Consider the following 26,943-nt stretch of genomic DNA (forward strand, 5'->3'; position numbering starts at 1 on the left):
GAATGCAGGTTTTGGTGTCTTCGGGTGTCTTCCCGTGTAAGAGTTGGGGTGTCTAGGCGACGTTTCGACGAGGTCTCACTCGTCATCTTCAGGCTGGTGCTTTCGGCTTCTTGTTACTAGAACAGAGCTCTGTTCTAGTAACAAGAAGCCGAAAGCACCAGCCTGAAGATGACGAGTGAGACCTCGTCGAAACGTCGCCTAGACACCCCAACTCTTACACGGGAAGACACCCGAAGACACCAAAACCTGCATATATATATATATATATATATATATATATATGGAAGGACTTTGTAAGATTCTATTTAGAAGGTCTCATCTACAATATTGGAGCTATTAAGCTGTTCTGGCTCTTGCCCAAACACACAGAGAGGGTCTCATTTGTAAGTAAGAAAGAGGTCTTTACTCAGGCTAATAACACTGCATATTTGGCAGTGGGCACAGCACTCAGGAGTCGTGACTGGTTCTGAAGTTCTAGCCCTGCTCTAGAACAACTGACTTCAACTTCAAAACCAGACAGTGACATGGATGTCCCAATGAGTTTCCCTTCCACTGCCCCCCACTTTTTAAAGATGAGACAGGGTGCACTCACTCTGGCACAGGGACTTTTTCTGGAAAAAAGTGACAATTATTAAATCCATTTTAAAAATATATCTGCATCCTAATTTTATAAGTATTAATTCATACATATATTTATATTGTTACAGGCATTGCTGTATATATCTGCTTAGGAGCTGGTTCCTTTAAGAAACTTAGGGTGTATGATATGCAAGAACCGCTCATATTTTTCATGGAACCCTTAAAGACTTGATCTTCTCATTAAGATCAAGGAATGAAACAGGAATTAGGAAAGAGGAAAAAAACCCCTGTGTGGATAAACTCAGCAGCAAGATTTTCAAAAAATCCCATCCTTATTTATAAGACACTGTCAATCACCATAAGAAGAAGAGGCAATTCATCTATTGCTGTGATGAAAATTTCTCCTACATTTTTTTTAACCATAAGTTAATGAGAGTAGAAATTGCATTTGAAAGAAATAATATTTTGTTGAAAATCTCATGGGTATAATGCAGGGGTTTTCATGCGCTTGCTTTACTCTTGAAGCAGCCAATGGGTGTTTGTGTGTATTCCTTCCATTCATTCAATTGACCATCTCATAAGTGGTCTGCACTCTGGAGCCATCCTTGGTGCCTGTGCTTCAAGTAAGACCCATGTGAAGACATCCTAAAGTAACTCCAGAAACAGGCAGACACAACCCACAGTGACAAGGTACGCTCATACCCACATAGAAATTCTCAAGAAATTCTCAAGTGCCCTGAGAATGAGGTAGAAAAAAGTAGAAGCCTCTTTTGCAGAAAAAAGAAACAAATGTCAAGGAACTGGAGAACAGTATCCAGAACAATACTAAATTCATCACGCCAGGTATTACAGTTTTTCAAAGAATGCTGTTTCATTCTTTGCAACTTGTACAACATGAAAATGCAGAACACGATGCTTTGGATGAATGGTGAGAGGATGCAAAGTGAGGCTTCATTATGAATTGATACTCAAGTACTTTCATCCTGGCACACCACCATATGGTCTAATAATATATGACCAAAGCTGTCATGTGCAGAAAGCCAATATTGTTTGTGTGATGCTTGTCCTTTTATTTCATTCTTTAAAAGAAAAAGAAAAATCCCCACACTTATTTAATTACAAATCCTGGGACACCATCTAGCAGTCATTCAGGTTTTTTCCAGAGCCTTGGTAATGGAACATACCACATTTCACTGATAAACGATATGTCTATAGCACAGACAGTTCTTTTATCAACACCTCAAAACATGCCCAGGAGGCCCTAAACCTACCAGCTTGATCTTGAAGTGGAACCCCCTTTGTGAAGAGGGCACATTACGAAGCTCTGATTCTAAAAGGGTCAGTTTAGGCCAGGGGTAGGCAATGCTACCTTCCAGATACTATGGATTACAGCTTCTATCACCCTTCACCATGCTGGCTGAGGATAATGGAAGCTGTAGTCTAAAGCTTATTCCTGCATCCTACCAGCAGTAGCAATATGGTCCTTATAAAGGGTTCGGGGAGAAGCCACAACTTAAGAATGCTCTGTTTACTTAAACTGCTGTAAGAACAACCCAGAGCCAATGGCTGTTATAGGATCGTCTTCATGGAAAATGTTAATGGCAAGCATGCTTCTTTTGGGTTTGTTTGGCTATATCAAATACTCTGTATAGCAAAGTGTCCACTTGACAACTACATACCCACCTACCTATAGTAATGTGCTTCTCCCATTCAGCCTTTCTGCTATTTTAATATATAGGTAAATATAACAACAACAACAACTTTATTATTTATACTGGCCCATCTGGCTGGGTTTCCCCAGCCACTCTGGGCAGCTTCCAGCAAAATATGAAAGCATAATAAAATGTCAAACATTAAAAATTTCCCAATACAGGACTGCCTTCAGACGTCTTCTAAAAGTTTTGTAGTTCTTTACAAATGTTTTGGTTCATGGTGCCAGTAGTACCGTCTTACCAAACTGAGGCACTGTACAGAAGATGAGGTATTTGTTGAGTCAATTCACTTTGATGCTGCAGAACTTATACTACTTGGCACTTCAACAATCCAAGTAGAGACACTTCAACCAACTTATGAGACAGGCAGGAATTCTGTCATTCAAACAGATGGTTGGAACTGCAGGCAGCCAAGAGACCATGTTTGTTCATCAAGTGTGGGTGTTGACAGAATTTCCAAACCTCAAATCCAAATGGCTATCAGGCCTGAGTGTCTCTCCTTAAAGGGGCAGGCACACAGCCAATACACTACTATGATATATTAACCCTTGGAACAGTTTATCTTCCATCCCTTCTGTGGGTAACAATGAAAAAAGAATACTGAACAATTTAAATTCCCTAGAGTAGTTGGTTTGGGGCTAATAATAAGAAATAATAAGAAACCCAAAGGGAGAAATTGGACCTTAAAAATGATCTATTAAAATGCAATCCTGTAGTGTCTACTTAGAAGTAAGTCCTATTGAGTTCAATGAGACTAACTCCTAGGTAAGCTGGTATAGAATTCATAGAATCATAGACTTGTAGAGTTGGAAGGGGCTATGAGGATCATCTAGTTCAACCCCCTGCAATTCAGAAATATTTCGCCCAACATAGGGCCCAAACCTACTGACTGAGCTATTATAAACTGGCTAAGCAATAACAAGGCAGGGGTGGAGAATGAAGGTGAAAAATCAGCCTAATCCAAAGATCTACTGGCCTTGCTCAAGCTAGGCAGAAGGTGGTGGTGATGGATACACTCTGCCTTTTTGAAATGATTCTTCTGTTGGCTTTAAACAACAACAACAACAAAAACAATTTCCCCTCCCATTGATCTCATTAATTAGGGAGGGGCCTTGGCTCAGTGGTCGAGTAGTAGTTTTGCATGCAGAAGCTCTCAAAGTTCTGGGTTCAAGGTATATTCAGGAAAGAGTGTTGCCTGAAACCCTTCGGAGCTGCTGTCATTCAAAGTAGAAAATCCTGAGCTAGATGGAACATCGATCTGATTCAGTATAACATCCTGTGATCCCAATGGGAGAGAAACTATGGGCTTCCTCTTCTCCCATTGCTTTCCCCCATGGAAAACCACTTTTTAGCACTCAATCAGAACAAATGGCCATTTGGATTCCCCCGAGATTGCCATTTGTTCCAATCTATTGCAAACAAATTGGAAAAGAGTGGGGCATGTGGGAAATCACTCAGACCCATGCTTTCTAGGCATGGTACAAGTGAATGAGACCTAAGTACAGTATCAGGACACATCCTCATTCCACCTAAACATTAGGAAGAACTTCCTGACAATAAGAGCTGTTCGACAGTGGAATTTGCTGCCAAGGAGTGTGGTGGAGTCTCCTTCTTTGGAGCTCTTTAAGCAGAGGCTTGACAACCATATGTCATGGGTGCTCTGAGGGTGTTTCCTGCTTGGCAGGGGGTTGGACTCGATGGCCCTTGTGGTCTCTTCCAACTCTATGATTCTATGATTCTATGAAGGGCATTCCAAGATAACGGATCCAATACCTCCCCCAATCCACCCCTGACAGACCCTAAACTACATTCCCTGCCCTTTCTGCATGGCAGGAGGGAGAAGGACAGCCATGGAGGTGAAATTTCCGTGTGTGTGTTGTGCCTATTAAATGGCAGGAAGAAAACACTGACTTCCCTTCTCTCTCTGTGATTTCCAAATGTTCCTTTCCCTTCACAAATGGGTAGCTTTTGCAGCTTACTGGCTCATTATTCTAGGTCTCTATCAAGATGTACTTGGCAATGACTTTAGATATGGAAGGAGGTGATCTTTATGAAAAGGCACTCCTGGCTTCCATTTCCTGCCTACCAAATTTGCTCAAGAAACCAGCAGATGCTTCCGCATTTCATAAAAAGGAAGAACTTCATGGGAAGTTTTCCTTCCCTCCAGGAACTGATCCAAAAGTCTGGCATTTCACTCCACAAGAGCATAACACAAAGTGGGAACTTTCTCTGAAGCACCTCAACTGGAACCGCCATATTGTCTGGGGATCTTCCAAGGCAATTGTCTTTCTCCTCCTCCGGTGAATGTTCCAAGGAGAGGTACACAGGCTGCAATTTTGACATGAAAAAGGAGTATCTTCCACACAGATTATCATCAAGCGTGCATGAGATGCTCATTTGAAATTCTCCTCTAATTGTAAAGGCCCCCTTGAGGGGAACAAATAAGCCCCGCCATGTCTCCTAATCTTGCTGCACTGGTTGTAGAGCGCAGTGTTCGCTCCTAATGATGACACAAAAGCTGCTGTAAGCTTTCCTTTTGTGTCTCTCCTGCATAAATCAGCTGTTATTCAGTGATTCAGTCCTAACGGGGGAGAATCATTTTTGTGCTTTTCATTCTTTCCTCCCAGAGGGCAACAGATGTAATAACTTATTCCCTGTCTAGCACATTAGGGCTTGAAAAATTAATGCGGCGCTGCTGTGTTCTCTGCTTTTCCGCTATACTTAGAATTTAGGGTGAAAATATATTAAGTAATAAAAAGCTTATTTTAAAATTGTTAATGCACTTGTCTGTTTTAATGCCTCTGTGAATCCCCCCCCCACCTTTCGTTCTGTGAAACAAGGATTTTAGTAGCTAATCTTCAAGAACTTCCTCTTTTCATTTGCTCCTGGTGCCTGCCGGTTGTTCTGCAAACAGACCAAGAATGAAGAGTCAAGAGACAGGATGGGTTGAACTAGGGCCTCAGTTATTACTGCAAATATCTTCTGGAAGTGGGTGAATAAAGAGCGCAGGTAGTTGGTCTTGGTTAACTACCGTATTTTTTGCTCTATAAGACTCACTTTTTCCCTCCTAAAAAGTCAGGGGAAATGTGTGTGCGTCTTATGGAGTGAATGCACGTTGCGCAGCTATCCCAGAAACCAGAACAGGAAGAGGGATCAGATCACTGCTTTTGCTGCGCAGCAATCCCTCTTGCTGTTCTGGCTTCTGGGATTCAGATTTTTTTCTTCTTGTTTTCCTCCTCCAAAAACTAGGTGTGTCTTAGGGTCTGGTGCATCTTATAGAGCGAAAAATATGGTAACTTGGGGAAGCCAAAACCCTGCCCAGGTCAAAGAGCATGAAAAGTCCTAACTCCATTAGCTGGTCTACACCATTACCTTGAATACGGAAGCCTTCTACCCCTTCTGGGCAAGGTTATCCTCAAGGATGCTAGAAATCAAGTGTGGTGAACCTTTGCCTCTCCTGATGTTGCTAAACTACAATACCCATCAAACCCAGCAAGCTAAGATGATGAAAGGTGTAGCTCAGCAACACCTGTAGGGCCAATGCTTCACCACATCTGCTCTATATCCTAGCTCACATTCCCACACACTGAGTTCAAAAGTGCTTAAGGGTGCTTACATGTTCTCATTCTTCCCACCCAATTAAAATTTCTGCACCTCCCTGTCCATATGCGACCAGTTAAACTATTGAAATACACCAACTCCTAGCTTCTTGATGTCCAGCAGAGGCTGGCTGAAGCCTGGCATTGGCGTAAACATCCCACTGCCACGCCTCAACATGTGCATCTTGTCCCTGCCCTAGCAACCAGAAAACTGCACTCTCTTGTATCAGAAGAACCACCCCCTTGTTTGTGAACCACAAAGATCCACCACTAAAATCCTGCTCAGATCCCTCCTTCATCAGATGCATGGCACAAGAGATAAGACGTTTTCCACTCAGAATATGGGACATCTCTTGAAGGTTGCCCACCTGGCTCTATTATAGGATTCTGCAAATTCTTTTTTTAAAAATTCAGTGAGCTTTCATCACCTTTTCTTCTGAAAACATCTGCTGCTGTGCGTTAAGCGTAGGCAGTGATTATTATGCTGATTTTTAAGGTTAATTTTGACAGGTGATTTATTGACTTACTAGTTAAGAAATCTCTGCATTTTTATAATACTATTGTTAGGCAGCCTTCATTATCTGAGGATGGAAAGTGTGAGAAATAAATGAAGAAGCAGCCTTACTGTCAATTGACAATAATCTTCCAAGGGTTTGAGTTAATTTTGCATTGGAAGTGAATTGCTGAGAGTTGATTTTCAAACCTGCATATTCCTGGCTCATAGCCCGTATTCCCATCTACAAGGATGAGACGATATGGTAGAGCTTTTCCAATGATTGTTATGTCCCTAGTGAATGCTGGGCTTTAAGTGTAGAAACAGTGTGTGGGGAAAAATCTTCCCCTAATATGGGATTAAGGGGAAATCGCTATTCCACACGCCCTAATGATGGGAAGAGATGCTATCCTTTCATGATAGTGGATAGAGGGAAATATATTTGCATTCTGCAGGAAGGATGAAGGTAATAACTTACTCTGCTGCTTCCCATTGATCCCTGTGGTTTTGTTTAGTGATGTGTGGAAATCATGAATTGCAGATTTGCTATCCTACTTGCAACAAGTGGTACATAGCAGCTGCCTGGTTGAGTGTACAAACTCTTGTGATCTGTTCACTAAAGGTATGGACAAATATGGTTTCTAATGATTGTGGCAAAACTAATGAATAAAATACAATTGAGCCAGAGACAAATTGAGAGGCAATTCTAAAAGCTTTGGCAAAGTTTTATTTTTTATATAAATGATGCTAATAATATTCAGACTGTGCTGGCAAGATATGGCAGCATTTGAAATGTTTGATGCCTGCCAACTAACACTGGTGATTAATGACAAAACTTTGTATTGTGGACCTCCCGAAAAAAAATCTTTAAAATAACAAAAATGAAAAAGTTTTAATTTATGGCAGTAGTATATTGTTTCCCTTGCAGGGTAGCCATTGATAGTTCTCTCTCTCTCTCTCTCTCTCTCTCTCTCTCTCTCTCTCTCTCTCTCTCTCTCTCTCCTTTCTTATTACTTTCTTTTGGTTACAAATATGTTTATGCTCTTATATGTTCATGGATTTTTCTTTTTTCTTTTTTTAAAAGATGGAAACATAAAAAGCAGTAGAAAACAATTACTTGGAACAGGCTGAAATAAATTAAGTTTTTGCATAATTTGACTACTACTGTGATGGGGGGAAACAGCATATCATTAAGCATGCAAATTTCAGAACAAACATTAAAAACTGAGCGGTGGTGTTAGCAAAATATGTATGTGATATTTTATATTCCTCCACTAATGATTTCAGCGACATGAACAAAAATCTAATTAGTGCCGTTTATATCAATCTTTTATTCAAGAGCTCTTTATACTATGGGTCAAGGCTTTATTTGGAACAATAATGTCTGATGGACCAGGATTCTGGCTTAGACAGATGTACCAATAATCCAAATGCCCAACTATCAAACTGTTTTGAACATGGTACATATTGCCCCAGTGTGTCTGCTTGGAACAGGCAGGAAATGCTGTTGTGAAACTTTGGATGAAAACAACCAGCTACTTCGACAACTGCTACTGTCCTTAATAGAGACATTTGGAAATTGATGTCATTGCAGATGGTATGAAGGGCCCATTTCATATGCTTAATGAGTGGCACTCCAGTCCCCATTGTGGAGAAACAGGCAGCCATCCTCTACCATCATGTACATAATATAATAAGAAACCAACAACAAATTATGAATGGCATGGACTCCCACCACCAACGCTTGCTATTTCTCATGGGGCAAATCTGCTCAGGTCTCCACAAGTGCTCACATCGCAGATTATGGATGATCTGTTACCTAAGCAGATCTTCCAGTGCAGGAGTTTCCATGTTTGCAATGTAACTTCTCCTCCTTCCTCTCTCTTTGAGCTCTAGCATCCCAAATCTGCTCTGAAGCACTGGGGGGAAACCCAGAACAGATTTAGGTGTGCAAAGAGAGGATAGGTTCATTTGAACAAGTGGATACCTCCCTACTGATGAGAGGGCATGTGCCTCTACCACAGGAATTTGAAGACTGCCTGATAAGTTCATGAAGTGGACCATATATGATCATCTAGACTGTATGATCATCTAGGCTGAAAAATGACTCCACACTTCTATGGCTCCATTTGTGTCCTACAGAAGAATGGACATTTCAAACAACTTTAAGGGGGTGGGGTAAAGATTCGCACCATAATCAATATGAGGTGGCAAATGGTCGATCAGTCTTTCCTTTAGCTTCAAAGAGCAACAGAGCTGCAATCAGAAGAAAAAGCGGCACAACATGGTTCTTCACTGAGAATGGTCCAATAGGGATGGTGTTACTTCATGACATAGCAACTCTATTCAAATTAGGGTGACATGAAGAGCACTGGGATGCATAAGAGGGAGTTTTCAGTGGTGAGGCCAAGATTATGGAATGTCTTTCCCAATGAGACTTTGCAATATGATTCTTACTGTCTCTTAGGCATCAGGGAAAAACATTTTCATTCATATCGGCTTTTAAAGTGTGATGCATCTGTGCAGTGCTTTCCCCCCTAAAATAAATGTATAGGGGTACTCTCATTTTACTACTCATATTGAAATACTGCCCCTCAATGAGGCCAAACTTAGATTCACAAAATGTTTAGGGGTATGCGTACACCTGTGTCCCCCCAGAAAAAAAGCACTTCATCTGTGAACCTTTTTCTGCCTTTTAAAAATTTCTGTCTTCTTATGGTCTTATTGGGATCGATTTTTTTAAAAAACTTTTGATGAATGATGGTATATAAATAAATGAGACAAGAATGTCATTTGATCTGTTTGATGCCAAAAGCTAAAAATACTTCAGCATTACATAAAACATGGCATTCCAGTAGCATATTCTGGCACTGGTGGGAGGAGAAATATATTGGTGTAAATGTTTAGGATCTGTGCGCCGTCTGGCGTTCCTTCTCAGATCAATGTGAGAAGCAAGAAAGACAACTGGAATGAAACCAGTCATGTTGCCATTCCAAGCTGTATTACTTTACAATGTAACTACAGGCAATTGCTTTGTAGAGCACTTGAGATGGACTTCTCCACCACACAGCAGAAACACGTAATATTTGCATTGTGTATGCCACTTGAAAGTAAATGTAGTTTTCTCTCCTTTAATTCATACATACAGATATATGGACATAAATATATATCAGGGACCTGGTTACTTAAGCCGACAAAATTAAACGAAACAGGAAAGTAAGCCATAGAGACAAAAACAAAACAAAAAACAACCCAGCACATTTGACTCTTCCTGCTGTTCTTCTGGGGATTGCAATCCAACCAACTTGTTGTTGCAAAAATGTGCTTTTGTATATAGAGCATTCAGAAATCATTTACTTAGCCTTGCACTTTCCATGAGAATGCTATGAATCACTATTTTCATTTGGAGAAGGTTATTACAGGAGTGATTTAACCAGAGAAACCCTTCCGTGTGGCCCAGAGGAGTGAAAGGTTAATGGCATAATGAATTCCTATAAAACAAATACTAGACTTTTACCATCCTTCAGTCAGCAGGTGGTAAATTAGCAAGTAATAAAGTGCCCATGTAATCTGCATCCACATGCCAATAAATAATATTCAGAGGCTAGTTTTACCTGCTGCAGTTTGATGGCACGTTATTGCATGTGTTTGGCCTCTCTGATAAAGGAGGAAAGGTACGGTGAATGAACTGGTGGCAATATTGCAGGAGCTTGGCATCTAACACTGATCTTTGCCTGATGCTACTAGATAGGCATATCTGGAATATTAGAGCAACATTCATAAATTTAATCAACATATGATTTCTGCAGGTGGCAAATACGTATCCTCCCAGTCCCTTTAAACCCATGACATTTACTTTGCTATCATATTACCACTGTCGGTATTTCACTCTTGTAATGGAATAGCTGCGGGTGGGGAGGGCATTCAGTTAATATGCAACAGAGATCTCTGGATGAAGAAAATGAAAATAACAGGCCACCCATTGCTTTGTAAGTTAAACATGTCGTTGAGCCATTTTGATAAGCAGGAGTGTTAATTATTGATCGAATCGGCAAGAGGTAAATAAAAGGAACGTATGTTGATTCTACCTAGCAATACGAAGAAATGCTCTATTGAAACGTGATGACATTAAGCAAATACCAATCAACATTAAAATAAATCCTCTCCATTGACTTTCTTTTTCAATCTGGAAGAAGAAAAAACCCTGCCAACTTTGAACCATAAGAGGATTTCTTACAATGAGTCACATCATGAGCTCATCACACTTAGAACGGCATGCAGTGGTTGGCGTCAACTGCCTAGGGAAGGCTTACCCAATTTGATTCCTTCCAGATGTGCTGTACCACAACTCCTCGCCATGGCCAATGATCAGCAGTGATGGGTGTTGTGGTCCAGAACATCTGGAAGGCACTGTGTTGGGGAAAGGTGTTGTGGTTTAGTCGTTTAGTCGTGTCCGACTCTTCGTGACCCCATGGACCAGAGCACGGCAGGCACTCCTGTCTTCCACTGCCTCCCGCAGTTTGGTCAAACTCATGCTGGTAGCTTCGAGAATGCTATCCAACCATCTCGTCCTCTGTTGTCCCCTTCTCCTTGTGCCCTCCATTTTTCCCAACATCAGGTTCTTTTCCAGGGAGTCTTCTCTTCTCATGAGGTGGCCAAAGTATTGGAGCCTCAGCTTCAGGATCTGTCCTTCCAGTGAGCACTCAGGGCTGATTTCCTTAAGAATGGATGCGTTTGATCTTCTTGCAGTCCATGGGACTCTCAAGAGTCTCCTCCAGCACCATAATTCAGAAGCATCAATTCTTCGGCAATCAGCTTTCTTTATGGTCCAGCTCTCACTTCCATACATCACTACTGGGAAAACCATCGCTTTAATTATACGGGGAAAGGTACTATAGAGTTTTACACACACACACACACACACACAGAGAGAGAGAGAGAGAGAGAGAGAGAGAGAGAGAGAGAGAGAGAGAAAGAGTGTGTGTCAGGGATTGGTACCTGGGACCTTCTGCATAGAGAAAGGTTTTAGATCAGGGTGGAAGGTCCAAGGGTCAACCCCTAGCATCTCCATAGGAGACTAGAAACTCTGCCTGAAACTCTGGAAAGCCACTGCTGGTCAGGTTAGTGAACTAGATGAACTTCTGGTTTGACTCAGAATAAGACAGCTTCCTGCCTTCCAGAGGATGTGCTCTACCACTGAACTTCACCTTATTAAAGCATTAATTCAAGTGAACAAGAACGTACAGAGCAGTGCCAAGCATTCTAATTTTGCAATTCTCTCCAGCAGCACATCCTTTGCAGCCCAACATATTACCCAAAAAGTACTACGCTTGCCAAGATTTCATGTTGTTTCAGTGCTATGCAGTCCCAACCCCCCCCCCCGGACTTCAGCTTTTCTTCTGGCACGCCTTAGTTGACCCACATTGCTGTTGGCTATGATGACCTATGTGCTTTTCTCTACAAGCATCCAGATGCCATGTAAACATTGGGGAAGGGACAAAGCTCAGCAGAGAGCACATGCTTTGCATGGAAAAACTCTCTGTCTGAAATCCTGAGAAGCCACTGCCAGGCAGCATTGATGGTAGTGAGCTAAATGGACCAATAGGCACAGTCCTATGCCATTGTATCAAAAGTGGCATTTTGATGTCATCATATGGGTCACAACCACATATGACAGCATTAAACACCCATGAGAACATATGATGCCCAGGGCCATGGGGGTAAAAAAAGGAGGAAAACAGCACCAAGAAGGACAGGGGGATAATGCAGACTAATCATGAGTGTTATGAGCTAGGCTTTGTTTAGTCATTTAGTCGTGTCCGACTCTTCGTGACCCCATGAACCAGAGCACGCCAGGCACTCCTATCTTCCACTGCCTCCCGCAGTTTGGTCAGACTCATGTTTGTAGCTTCGAGGACACCGTCCAGCCATCTCGTCCTCTGTCGTCCCCTTCTCCTTGTGCCCTCCATCTTTCCCAACATCAGGGTCTTTTCCAGGGAGTCTTCTCTTCTCATGAGGTGGCCAAAGTATTGGAGCCTCAGCTTCAGGATCTGTCCTTCCAGTGAGCACTCAGGGCTGATTTCCTTCAGAATGGAGAGGTTTGATCTTCTTGCAGTCCATGGGACTCTCAAGAGTCTCCTCCAGCACCATAATTCAAAAGCATCAATTCTTCGGCGATCAGCCTTCTTTATGGTCCAGCTCTCACTTCCATACATCACTAGAGCTAGGCTTAGGGAGATCAAATCCTCACTCATCTATGAAGCTCACTGAGTGAGCATGGGCAAGTTGTTATTTCTCAGTCAAACTCTCAATGCATGGGTCTATACAGAGGATAAAAGGAGGGTGGTAGTGAACTTGTATGCCACTCTGAGCTTGTTGGGGGGGAAACGGGAGGAAAAATGAATAAATGAAGATAATAGATAAAAGGAATATAGTTGCAAGTGCCAAAATGGGGTTTGTTTTTAAATATTTTTGGATGGGCTATAGAAATGCCACTGGATTCTTATGACTTACACTGCTGATATTATATTACTACTACTACTACTACTACTACTACTATTATTATTATTATTATTATTATTATTATTATTATTATTATTATTCCTGTCCATCTGGGCAGCTTATAGCATATATATAACCACAACAAAACATCAAACATTAATAAACAGAATATCCTATACAGGCAACAAACAAATATTCATTTCCAGACTTAGTAATAGCTAAAAGAAGGAGCTTGGCAGACCTGAATCCCTAATTTGAGGGTGATTATGCAATGTGTGGGCTGATTATTTTTTCTTGCTCTAGACCAGGGTTTCCTAAACTTGGGTCCTCATCTGTTTTTGGACTACAACTCCCACCATTCCTAGCTAGTAGACCAGTGGTCAGGGATGATGGGAATTGTAGTCCAAAAACAGATGGAGACTGAAGTTTGTGAAACCCTGCTCTAGACAATTCTTTACCCTCAAAGGTTTCTGTGTGTCCAGCGTAATGATGAATGCCTTCTTCTGAGCATTTGAGTCTTTACCCTTCACCCTCCCTTAATTCAAAAGGGAGTTTGGCCATCAAGGTTTATGTCTTGATAACCTCTTATCACTGAATAATTATCTCTGCTGCTGGCAGGAGTGCCAGCAGTCGATGTCTAGTCTGCTATTTCCTCCCTGGAAGTCCTCTCCGAAATTTAGACTTTTCCGGAGAACTCGGGTGCCTTTAACAAAGCCACTTCCAGCTTGCCCAGGAGGTGGGGTTGCGGGCTTCACGCCCACCCCACGTGAGCGGGGGCTGGTTGCAGCCCCCGCGAGAGCAGGGGAATCCCAGCTGGGCCTGCCCCCCCCCAGCCAGCCAACCAGCTGGCTGGGGGGGGGGCGAGGCCTGTCCTATTTAGGGCCGGTGCTGAGGGGGCTCGCCCTCTTTTCGCCGGCTAGCCCTCACGGAGCTTGGGGTACCTTTGGTGGCAGACAAAACATAGGGTCCAGTTTTGACCATAACCTATTTTGGGTATTGAATTGGACACAATTGCACAGACATCCCGCCTACCAAGGGAGAGGCTATCATTATTTCTGCAACTTTTTTCCCTCAAGAAGATCACCCTTGGCCAGAATCAATTCACGCTTCGGTCACCTCAACTTTGCACGCTGGGTAGTGTCCCCTGGCCGCCCCTTTCGTGGGCGATTGGCTAAGCTGTCAGTGGGACTGCGTGCTCCGCAACACTGGGTGTGCCTCTCTAAAGTGGTCAAGTCAGACTTGAAGGTTGGGTTGAAGTTCCTGGAAAAGTACAATGGCATTTGCGTGCTGACGAGTTCAGGAATCACCAGGTATGCGTCGGGCCGACAATCAAACGGTTGTCAGTGTCCTGTCAAAGCAATTATCGCACTCTCCTAGTTCTGCCCCGAACCTTTGCCCTTTTGTGCTTAGAATTAAACATCTATTTCTCTACCAAATTTACCCCTAGGGTTGACAATGACATCACAGATGCTAAGGCGCAGCAAATTGCCACAGCCATTCCGGGAGCACCTTTGGAGCCTTGGGAACGTGATGTCCTGAAGGGAGTATTAGCTTCAGGAGCCCCGTCCACGCTAGATCTTATAAAAAGGCTTGGGTGGACTTTACTAAGATCCAAGGCAAATTTATAAATAAATAAATAAATAAATAAATAATCATAAATAAATGAATAATATATAATAAATGAATGAATGCTAGGCTTGACACACCTTAAGGCAAATTAGAAAATCCTAGGCTTGAAACACCTACCAAGGCTGAAGCTCTGCAATACTTGGTACATTGGAGGGTGCTGGGTCGTGCAGCAAAGACTCTTAAACATCCAGTAGGCCGCAATCTCCCTTTTTCTGTAAGGTTGTTTAATCCATAGACCCTGGTGTGGACTTCTTAGTGTGAAGGGCACCGCAGGGCTGCTGTTCAGGGAAGTTTTTTAATGTGTGATATTTTAGTGTATTTTTGGTTTCTATGGAAGCCGCCCAGAGTGGCTGGGGAAACACAGCCGGATGGGCGGGGTACGAATAATAAATTATTATTATTATTATTATTATTATTATTATTATTATTATTATTATTATTATTATTATTATTATTGTTGTAGGGCTGGCGCAGGCTGCAGCCTCCTAAAAGTGATGGTAGAAGACCCTTATGACATTTTATGCCAATTCCAAAATAAATAATTAAATAAAATTAAAATAATAATAATAAAATAAAATAAGTATCTGTTGGTCCGAGGACAAGGCCCGGTTATTTTCAGCTGCATACTCCATTGCCTTTGGCGCTATGCGCATGGGCGAAGTGGTTTGTAAGGGCCAACCAGAATGCGCATGGGTGAAGTGGTTTGTAAGGGCCAACCAGAATGCGCTGCCCGGGGTTAGTTTGAGAGACCTGACCTTGTTCAGATCCAGTTTAGCCCTGCATGTCCAATGTTCCAGAACCGATCAGCAGTAAAGGACACTAAACATTTCATGTACGTGAGACCAACTGTCTCAGGTCCATCCCTTATACACTTGGATGGCTCCTGCCTTGCACGGCATCAGTCCACGCGCATTATGCGAAGGGAGATTGCTGCCTGCAGTTTATCCTCAGCTGAATTCGCAGCTAACTCCTTTAGGATTGGGGCCGCCACCACAGCACTGCATTTGGGACTCTCAGCTGAAAGGATGAAGGACTTGGGAACAGTGAAAGTCTGATGCATTTAAGGGATATATTCGTAAGACCTTGTGATTGTTCACAGTATACTTGACCTGGCTTCGTTACCTTCTTTTGCTCTCAGGTGACGTTGTGGTGCACATTTGGATTATAGGCCCTGCACTGTCCACTGGGATAGAAACCATGCTGTTAACGGGGACCCTAGGGTGCAGGAGCTATGAGGGCGTGCATCTGGATAATCGGGCACAGCATTGTGCATTGGGCCAGGGTCCGCACCATCAATCCCGGTCTCGGGCCGCACCTTAACTACATCAATGTGTCTTGGATCTCTCGGAGGGGAATGCGCTGGGCCGGAATGTTGCCCGCAATTAGGGCCAGAGCGGCAGCGGTGGGCCCCCCCAGATGCTTTAGTTATCCAATTTGGCGAAAAGGATTTAGCTTACAGAAAGGCAGTCGACTTGATGTGGCATCTCTTTAGTGACTTTGAGGAACTTAAGGCCTCTTATCCAAACATCACCATTCTTTGGGCCTTGTTGATGGAAAGCTGGGTTTGGAGAGAGAGCAGGTGCCCAATAGCCACAAATAGGGCTAGGAAAGCCTTGGATCGGGCGGTGGTGCGTAGAGTGGCAGCCCTGGGTGGGTGGGTCATTGACCACCCAGGCAACGGTCAGGCCCTCTACCAGCTTGATGGCGTGCATCTTGCGGATGCAGGAAATGATATTTGGCTTGATGGCGTGCATCTTTCAGATGCGGGAAATGACATGTGGCTGACTGATATAGCAAAGGGGGTAAGGGGTTGGTTTCAGGCATGAGAGTATTGGCGGCGAGCAATTGCTCGTGTGGCGGTAGGCATTGGTAAGAAGGGGTTAAGAGGATGTGTGGGGGGGGAGGAACGCCATCACCTCCCCCCAGTGAGCGAAGGGTGGTCCGTTAAAGGACTCCGGGGGGCGTGGCCCTGTCCGAAGCCTATGGAGGTGAGGGCCAAAGGCACGCCCCAGAGCGGTGACCCGGGGGAGCTCCTAGTCGACGTGCCTCGGCGGGAGACTCCCCCGATTAGTGTTAACCCTTCCCCGTGTCTCCAGCAAATGGGCTGGAGCCGGATAGTCGTTAGGACCAATGCCTAAGCCAATGCCTCTCATTCCTGAATTCAATAAAGTTGTGGCCTAATTCGCCCAATTAACCTTATATTATGGTGTCTCGTGTCTTTATTTATCCTGGTTGGGGGCGGGAACTCGCCACGCAAAGCCACTTCCAGCTTGCCCAGGAGGTGGGGTTGCGGGCTTCACGCCCACCCCACGTGAGCGGGGGCTGGTTGCAGCCCCCGTGGGAGCAGGGGAATCCCAGCCGGGCCTGCCCCCCCCCAGCCAGCCAACCAGCTGGCTGGGGGGGGGCGAGGCCTGTCCTATTTAGGGCCGGTGCTGAGGGGGCTCGCCCTCTTTTCGCCGGCTAGCCCTCACGTTTTCCCACCCTCCCTCCCTTTAAGTGGGCTTTAGGTAGGTCTTTGACTTTGCTATGGACTTCGGTCTGTCGCCGCAAGGGGCATGGTAGGAATTTTTCCCAATTGGCAATTTCTAGCCTTTTGGTTTTTCGCCTACCTCGTAGCAACTCGTCACAACTTCTCGGCATTGGCGGTAGGCATTGGTAAGAAGGGGTTAAGAGGATGTGGGGGGGGGGAGGAACGCCATCACCTCCCCCCAGTGAGCGAAGGGTGGTCCGTTAAAGGACTCCGGGGGGCGTGGCCCTGTCCGAAGCCTATGGAGGTGAGGGCCAAAGGCACGCCCCAGAGCGGTGACCCGGGGGAGCTCCTAGTCGACGTGCCTCGGCGGGAGACTCCCCCGATTAGTGTTAACCCTTCCCCGTGTCTCCAGCAAATGGGCTGGAGCCGGATAGTCGTTAGGACCAACGCCTAAGCCAATGCCTCTCATTCCTGAATTCAATAAAGTTGTGGCCTAATTCGCCCAGTTAACCTTATATTATGGTGTCTCGTGTCTTTATTTATCCTGGTGGGGGGCGGGAACTCGCCACGCAATTGCACCGAAGCAAGACTCTGCCTGTTGAATCTTCTGTTGTCAGTGTGTCATTGTGACCTGGTAATTTAAGAAAGTGATGCCGGTCAAGAAAAGGTGGAAGCAGATGGGGTGATTTTCACCTATTGTGAATTGGACTAAACTAGCCAATGCTTTGGCTGCAACCTCAACAGTGCTTCAGGAAAGTGTTCACATACTTACTGAATGTGCACAACCTGTGATTGAAAATACTTCCTCTGTGCAGGGCTAAAATTAGAAACAACTGACTTGTTTTTCTTTCAAGAACGGGACATGCCCCTTTGAGTTGAATTAACCAAGCAGTGAACGACAAGGAAGGGCTTTATCGCAATGCTGTTTAGAATTAACAGCTGCTATTCTTAAACTCTGACTGTGATTCTGAAGAACAGCAAACACATTCCAAGCTTTTGTCCTCCTCTCTTCATTGTAAACCTCATTCCCCACCACTCCAGCCTTAGCAATTGAGTTATCTACTCCAGGCACTTATCGGGCCTCTTTACTGGAGAATCCAAGCACTTCACAATCTTTAATGCAGTTATCTATAAAGCAGCTCTGTGAGGGGGGGAAAAGACAAAACAGGACAATTGCTTCTGTTTTATAGAGCCAGAGCAAAGAAGCAAAGGCCACCACCCCCCACTGCAAGTAAGGCATTGAGAGCCACAGTCTAAAGAGTTCCCCACCACCCCCAAGGCTATTGCAAGCCCATGGCTATCTTTGTAAAACCAGACCTTGAGTGATCTAATCAGACAAAGTTAGAGCAAGATTACCGGAAGCATTTAAATAGCAATGGAATTGGTGCTTGCAGCTGACAACACAATTCCATCTAGATACTTTAAGGTCATTCCTATTGATAGCAGTAGGCATTGCTCCCATGTAGCTGTGCAGAGGGCTTTGTGTCTACTAGTGCTTTCCCACCAATGAAAGGCGCTATATATATATATATATATATATATATATATATATATATATATATAAAAGTTTTTTAACATACCATTTTCAACAATAATTAAACATAGTTTTACATCTTATTCAATTGTTTTTTTGACTTCCATCAGTCCTGTCTGAAAATTTTCCAATCTAATCTCTTAGTATGCATTTCTTATTTTCCCTATTACATTTCAAACTCATAACCAATATCTCTATATTTTTCTATTTTGTAACACTTTGTATATTTCTCCTTACAAAACTTCTTGTAGTCCTACTTGCGTAATTTGTTGATTACAGTTGCTCTTCAAATAATTCATATACTTCTTCCAATTTACTGTAAATCACTGGTCCTGCAGGTTTTGAATCCTTCCTGTCATTATGTCCAATTCTGCATAGTCCATTAATTTCATCTGCCATTCTTCTTTCATCGGAATTTCTTCTTGCTTCCATTTCTGGGCTAACAGTACTCTTGCCGTTGTTGTTGCATATAAGAACAATTTAACATCTTGCCTATTAATGTCTTGGCCTATAAGACCAAGTAAAAATGCTTCTGGTTTTTTTAAGAATGTATATTTCAACATCTTTTTCATCTCATTATATATCATTTCCCAGAAGTTCTTTACTTTCTTACATTCCCACTACATATGATAAAGTGTTCCTTCTTTTTCTTTACATTTCCAACATTTATTATTTGTCTTATACATTTTAGCTAATTTCACTGGTGTAATATACCATCCATACAGCATTTTCATCATATTCTTTTTCAAAGCATTACAGGCTGTAAATTTTATCCTTTCATTCCACAACCTTTCCCATTCTTTAAGCTGTATATTATATCCAAAGTCTTTTGCCCAGTGTATCATTACCGATTTCACTTCCGATGAAAGGCTGTTTAATCCACTGGAGGCTTCCATTTGCTGAACTGGGAGGGAGTCTACTCCCTCCTTCACCCCCTTAGCATCTCCTGCTATTTCCCTCACTATTTTGAAGGATTTCCCATCCTTCTTAAACAGATTGTGAGTTTCAGGGGGCTGCAGGGCGGGGGAGACTAAGCAAAAGTCCCTTCTCTTCCTGTTCCATTGATAGAAGCCTTTGCTGGATCAACGTGTCTTTTTGTTTTTCCACAAGGGATACCGCTGGATACATTGGTTGTTTTGATTCTGCTGTTGATTCTTGTTTCTTGTTCTATAATTTCATTGTATTTTAATGAGATGGCAAATCAAGAGGAGGCATATACATCTTTCAAATGAATGCGTAATCAAAAATAAATTCAATACAATTGCAATTATTAGTATTAGAGTTATTACTATTTATTCGCTCCGCTGGAACCTTGAAGTCAACCCTAGCCTTTGCTTCAAAAGGCAGGTCATAAAATAATAATGGTTTAAAAATACTCCTTAGTGAAGATATTCTCCTTCCTTTTCATGGGAGTCTCATAATGTATTTCTGAAAATCAAAGGTGACATTTTTAAAGCACTTGGGTTGTAAGTCGACTTATGTCTTTCAAGATGTAACATCCAAAAGAAGGATGGCAACTTCTGGCCACATACACAAACAAACAAACAAACAAACAAATTTCCCAGTAATTGTATGGTATTTTACAAAACTTGATAGCAGGCGACATTGTATTGCAATGCAGGTTGCGTGCCACCCCCAATCTCTGCCAAGCGGTAACAAGATTCCAAAGGGTTCCAGTCGCTCACCTCAAGTTATGTTTTCATTGGGAAAAGTGAGGCATAGCGGAGGTTAGCGTCTTTAGGAAACATGGTTTATTTTATACATATTTACACTTAAAGTCTTCAATGGAGATCATAGAATCATAGAATCATAGAGTTGGAAGAGACCACAAGGGCCATCGAGTCCAACCCCCTGCCAAGCAGGAAACACCATCAGAGCACTCCTGACATATGGTTGTCAAGCCTCTGCTTAAAGACCTCCAAAGGAGGAGACTCCACCACACTCCCTGGCAGCAAATTCCACTGTTGAACAGCTCTTACTGTCAGGAAGTTCTTCCTAATGTTTAGGTGGAATCTTCTTTCTTGTAGTTTGGATCCATTGCTCTGTGTCCGCTTCTCTGGAGCAGCAGAAAACAACCTTTCTCCCTCCTCTATGTGACATCCTTTTATATATTTGAACATGGCTATCATTTTTTTTTTTAAAAAAAAAATATTTTTATTACATTTTTCAGATACAAATTCCAAATATACAAAGAGTACAAGAAAGAAATAAGAAGAAAGAAAAAAGAAAGAAAAAAAGTATAAAAACCAACTTTCCAAAGCTTTTTCATACAACCTACTGGACTTCCCCGCATCTTCCTCACCCTGCATTCTTTACAATAAAAAATATCAGCAAATTATTACCTTGTTTCATGTCTTATTTTGTACCTTTCAGATATTATGATTTTGAATTTAAAATACTTTTTATCAATTACTTATACCTTAAGTTAAACATAATATTACTTTAAATTTCAACCTTTTCTTACCTATAACTTAGTTTCCTGTTTCACCAAATTTAATTGCTGAAGCTAAAATTTCCAAATCGTGCAAATTCTTAACATTCATACTAATAATATTTTTGTAGATAGTCCTGAAATTTTTTCCAGTCCTCCTCCATTGTTTCTTCTCCCAAATCTCGGATTCTGCCAGTCATTTCAGCCAGTTCCATATAGTCCATCAATTGCGTCTGCCACTCTTCCAGTGTGGGTAGATCTTGTGTCTTCCAGTATTTTGCGATGAGAATTCTTGCTGCTGTAGTTGCATACATAAAAAAGGTTCTATCTTTCTTTAACACTTTCTGGCCGACAATGCCCAGGAGGAAGGCCTCTGGTTTCTTGGGAAAGGTATATTTAAATACCTTTTTTAACTCATTGTAGATCATTTCCCAGAAGGCCTTCACTTTTGGACAAGTCCACCAGAGGTGAAAGAATGTCCCTTCAGCCTCCTTACATTTCCAACATTTGTTATCAGACAGGTGATATATCTTTGCAAGCTTGACTGGGGTCATGTACCACCTATATATCATTTTCATAATATTTTCCTTCAGGGCATTACATGCCGTGAATTTCATTCTGGTGGTCCATAACCTTTCTCAGTCCTCAAACATAATGTTATACCCAATATCCTGAGCCCATTTTATCATGGCTGATTTGACTGTCTCATCTTGAGTGTTCCATTTAAGCAGCAAGTTATACATTCTTATATATTTGAACATGGCTATCATATCACCTCTTAACCTCCTCTTCTCCAAGCTAAACATGCCCAGCTCCCTCAGCCGTTCCTCATAAGGCATCATTTCCAGGCCTTTGACCATTTTGGTTGCCCTCCTCTGGACACGTTCCAGTTTGTCAGTGTCCTTCTTGAACTGTGGTGCCCAGAACTGGACACAGTACTCCAGGTGAGGTCTGACCAGAGCAGAATACAGTAGCGCTATTACTTCCCTTGATCTAGATGCTATACTCCTATTGATGCAGCCCAGAATTGCATTGGCTTTTTTAGCTGCCGCGTCACACTCAAGTTTGTGATCAACCAAGACTCCTAGATCCTTTTCACATGTACTGCTCTCAAGCCAGGTGTCACCCATCTTGTATTTGTGCCTCTCATTTTTTTTGCCCAAGTGCAATACTTTACATTTCTCCCTGTTAAAATTCATCTTGTTTGTTTTGGCCCAGTTCTCTAATCTGTCAAGGTCGTTTTGAAGTATGATCCTGTCCTCTGGGGTGTTAGCCACCCCTCCCAGTTTGGTGTCATCTGCAAATTTGATCAGGATGCCCTTGAGTCCATCATCCAAGTCATTGATAAAGATGTTGAATAAGACCGGGCCCAAGACAGAACCCTGTGGCACCCCACTAGTCACTCTTCTCCAGGATGAAGAGGAACCATTGATGAGCACCCTTTGGGTTCGGTCAGTCAGCCAGTTACAAATCCACTGAGTGGTAGCATAGTCAAGACCGCATTTTACCAGCTTCTTTACAAGAATATCATGGGGCACCTTGTCAAATGCCTTGCTGAAATCAAGGTAGGCTACATCCACTGTGTTCCCTTCATCTACCAGGCTTGTAATTCTGTCAAAAAACGAGATCAGGTTAGTGTGACATGACTTATTTTTCAGAAATCCATGCTGACTATTGGTGATCACAGCATTCCTTTCTAGGTGCTCACAGACTGTTTGCTTAATGATCTGCTCCAGAATCTTCCCTGCTATTGATGTCAGACTGACTGGGCGGTAATTATTTGGGTCCTCTCTTTTCCCCTTTTTGAAAATAGGGACAACATTTGCCCTCCTCCAGTCTGCCGGGACTTCGCCTGTTCTCCAGGAATTCTCAAAGATGACTGCCAGTGGTTCTGAGATCACATCTGCCAGTTCTTTTAATACTCTTGGATGCAGTTCATCTGGCCCTGGAGACTTGGATACATCTAAACTAGCCAAGTATTCTTGTACTAGCTCCTTAGTTATTCTGGGCTGTGTTTCCTCTGCTGAATCATTTGCTCCAAATTCTTCAGAATGGTGCAGAACATTATACCTCTCATTGCCCCCTCATAGCTTCAGCAAGCTTGGGTCCAAAGCAGCAGTCAGTCGGGGCACCCAGTCTCTTGGTGCAGCCTCCTCCAGCCAGTGCCCGATGGGTTTCCTCCTTCTTGTTCCCAAACACTTTTAGATCCCCCAAATGACCCATTTTTCTGTGCCATCACACAGACCCCCACCATCACCTTGACAACCTCCCAAATCTCCTGCCTATGTCTGCTTCTTGGAACAGGGGAGAAAGGAAGATTATTTATTTTTTGCATTGCCATTTGCCCTTAATGGCTCAGTACCAGACTCCCTCAACGGCTCTGCCAAGTAGCCCAGCCAGGCTGGTTTGCTAAGCTAACTCAATAATTTTTTTTGTCTGGTACAGTTCTGCAGCTTGTATTTCCTCTTCATATCCCAAATATTATCTAAATATTACTGTTTATTACTTTCTACCATTCACTAACAGACTGGTACCCTAGCTCTATGGCAATATGGAAAATGCATAGGTTGTCCTGTTTTTTCTCAGAAAAGGCACTCTCATTACTGTTTCCCACCAGAGGACAGTATCTCAGTATACTTGTTTTAATTTTCTTTTTCAATCCTTCATTAAATATATATATATCAAGGGAATATAAATATATGTGCATGGTTTACAGAAGCAGAAAACAGTCCTTTGGGAATGGAATCACAGTCTGGGAGCGTCCTTCCTCAGTACAACATAGGAATGCAGGAAGCTCCCAGAGTGGTGGGGGCAACCCTGTCAGATGGGTGGGGTACTACTACTACTACTACTACTGATGTCAGAACATTGGTCTATCTTGCTCAGTACTGTCTACACTGATTGGACTGAGGGGGACTGGACTGAGGAGGATTGGTGGAGACTGTCAGGAGTTCAGCCTACACTTGAGGAGGACCCTGGCAGAGACACATGCCTGACTGGCATGTTCTCTCCCTCCTGGTCTTTCGTTCAGGAGCTTCAAAAGCTTTTTTCTGCCCGAACATCACAGTGACCGATGCCAACTGACACCGGCACACTTAGGGATTCGCAGAGTTTGCGCAGTTGTGTAACAGGCCTCAGCAAATCAGCATTTTGGCTAATCTACTTTATTTACATATAAACACACACGAAGCACTGCAACATGGCTCCCTCTCTCTCTAGCATCAGACAGCAAAGAGAAAAAGAACAAGGGACAATAGTCCCACTTCACGGAACACAGTAACACAAACATCCTGTCTCCATCACTTCCCACTTTGTGGAGTCAAAACATATACCGTCATGTGAAAGACAACAATTCCATGACTGCAATCATGGAGCAGGAATTCTAACAGAGACTGCCTTGCCCTCCTCCTCCTCCTCCTCCTGAACCTTCCAGAGAAGAAGAAGACAGTATAGATTTACAACAGTGGTTTGCAGAAGGTCACAACTTAGAGCTAGAAGAAGGGCAAAACTGAGAGGTAATGGAAGAAGGGGGGGGGGAGCAGAGCCGGAGCAGCTGGCTGACACGTTATCATTAGAAAGCATTCCAGATCTCCGCCCCCTTCTCCCAGAACCTGGTGAGCCATGAAAATAGGAGAGCAAAGAGCACTCGGAGCAACACCATTACTCCTAGAGGCAGCATTTCTAAGCCTCTCTCTGTGCATATTGAATGAACGACTTGGTAAGAGCAACCTGCAGTGGGGGGGGGGCGGTGAGGATTCAGATTCCCTGAAGCCTGACACTGGCAGTGGCTGTACAGGGTTTCAGACAGGGCACTATCTCAGCCATACCTGGAGATGCCAGATATTGAAACTGGATCCTTCTGCATTCAGAGTAGATCCTGTACTACTGAGCTATGGTCTTGTTCCTCATATTTACTATATATTCCCCTGCTCCAAATGCACTCTTAGGCTGCAATCCAAACCTAGAAACATAGAACTGAAGTGATCCTGAGGGTCATCTTGTCCAACCCACTGCAATGCAGGATTCCTGCCCACAGCCATCGCTTGGTGGGCTTGAACCACCAACCTTCTGGTTAACAGCCAGACGCACTGACCCAGCCTCACTGAATACATTGCGACTTACTTATGAATAGACATGGCTAGGTTTGCCATCTTAGACGGTAGACTAGAATGTTTTTCCTGCTAATGCCTTCATTTCAGACCTTCTACATGAAGAACAAAAAAGTGTCGGAGAACCATAGGTTCTCCTCCTACAGGAAACGGAGCATTACATATTATTAACAATAATGGGGTTATTACATGGGTAAGATATGAGTATCAAGTGCACATTTTGTTTTAATGCATTCATGGTCGCAGCTTGGATTCTATCAGCGGGGACGGAAGAAACCTCCACTTCCCTTCATGCAACCATGAATTTTTAAAAGGAATCACACAGCCTCTTAAATTAGATACAAGGGCTCAGAACAAAGTGCTGTTCCAGCTCTCCTGGCTTGAAATCCTGCCCTCATACAAACATACACGATGCTTAGACATGATCTCCTGGATGCCTGTGCTCGTCCCCATCTGTTGCAATGGCACGGTGCCTGCCAGCTATGCTTGGGTGCCAAGCAAATGAGTTGAGATTGGTTCTTTACATATGGCATGTCTCTGATAGGAAGTTCTTCCTGTATGATTTGGAGTCAAATTGCCAGTGAAATTTCATCCAAAGCAACATTTAGGGAGGAAAGGTAGTGTGCCCAGAAGTATTTCCAAGAAAGCCTACTGAGCAAAATTGCATGTGTGCGCATGCTCGCACCCAGCCACATTTCTAGCTGCCCATAGAGCAAAATTCAGAACAGATTCAGAGGTTACTCCTCAAAAGTGGGGTGGGGGGTGGAAGAGTTTTGGGGAAAGCCCAGAAGTAACTTGGTTAAAGCTAGCAAAGACTTTTCAGGAGGGTTTCACATATCTCTGGTTTGGCACATGCTTACAGATGTGTATTTAAGCTAGCCCAGTGTTCACACACACACACACACACACACACACACACACACACACACCACTGCTGCAATAAATAAATAAACCAACTATCTAGACAATAAGCATTGTTAATTAAACAAGCCCATCTCTTTAAAGCCCATTCCAAAAAGAGAGAGAGCTAAGTGGATCATCGCTAAGGCTGTGCTCTTTCCCCTTCTCTGTGCCATACCAACTGTAGGGTTTGTCACATGTTACTACTGCCAGTTGTTTTCCTGAGCAGGCACAAAGGCAGATGCTAACATCATCTGCTGTCAAGACTGTCAGAAAAAAGCAGCAATGCAAAAGCCAGCTGCAGGTGGCTGGAATGCAAAACAGGATGTTGATGTGTGGGACTGTGCTATTGGGACAAAGGGGCAGTCCATTCATTGTACTGAGCACCGGATGTTAGCTCAGAGTGTCATCTGACCTGTACTGGAAGTACAGGGGTGGAGCTGAGACTCTACTGCTGGAGTCTGGAGAGTGCAGACACGTTTCTCTGTACTGCTGGAATGACAGGAATAAAGACATGTAAATAGACTCCTGTCTGTCTTTCTTCCCCTCCCTGAGGGAATGAGGGAGGAGGGTGTGTTCTTCTCACGTTTGAGGAGGATCGCCGATTTGTGGCCTTGCCTGTTATCCTGCCGGGAGACGCGGACGGGAAGGTCAACAAGGATCTCAAGCCGATTGCCTGGAGTGAGGCCAGTTACCTCTGACTGCGGCTGTGAATTCTGACAAAGACAAGACTACAGTCAGAAAAAAGCTGAGTTTAAGTGTGCCTGAGGAATTTTGTGCATTCCAGTACAAATGGAACTGAGCCCCTGAGCCTCTTAAACTAATGCAATTCATTGGCTTCCACACGTCTCCAAATGTTGTGTCACAGTTCTCAGGTAAACATACAGTGGTACCTCGGGTTACAGACACTTCAGGTTACAGACTCCACTAACCCAGAAATAGTACCTCGGGTTAAGAACTTTGCTTCAGGATGATAACAGAAATCA

General features: G+C 43.3%; 1 protein-coding gene and 1 long non-coding RNA gene across 2 annotated transcripts in view; one reads left to right on the top strand and one right to left on the bottom strand.

The window, feature by feature from the left end:
* Nucleotides 1-5,000, top strand: part of LOC308582299 — a 35,811-nt gene extending 30,811 nt beyond the window's left edge. Inside the window, exon 3 of the long non-coding RNA XR_014005612.1 lies at nt 4,459-5,000. This is a non-coding gene — a long non-coding RNA (uncharacterized lncRNA). The remainder of the gene's footprint in view (nt 1-4,458) is intronic.
* Nucleotides 5,001-6,327: 1,327 nt separating this feature from the next.
* ZNF804A (zinc finger protein 804A) overlaps nt 6,328-26,943 on the bottom strand; it is a 273,397-nt gene continuing 252,781 nt past the window's right edge. The window contains exon 5 of the transcript XR_014009741.1: nt 6,328-6,339. The gene's annotated coding sequence lies outside the window, so the exon portion shown is untranslated. The remainder of the gene's footprint in view (nt 6,340-26,943) is intronic.

This window comes from Podarcis bocagei, assembly GCF_964188305.1.
Source record: "Podarcis bocagei genome assembly, chromosome: 1".
In the NCBI taxonomy this organism is placed as follows: domain Eukaryota; kingdom Metazoa; phylum Chordata; class Lepidosauria; order Squamata; family Lacertidae; genus Podarcis; species Podarcis bocagei.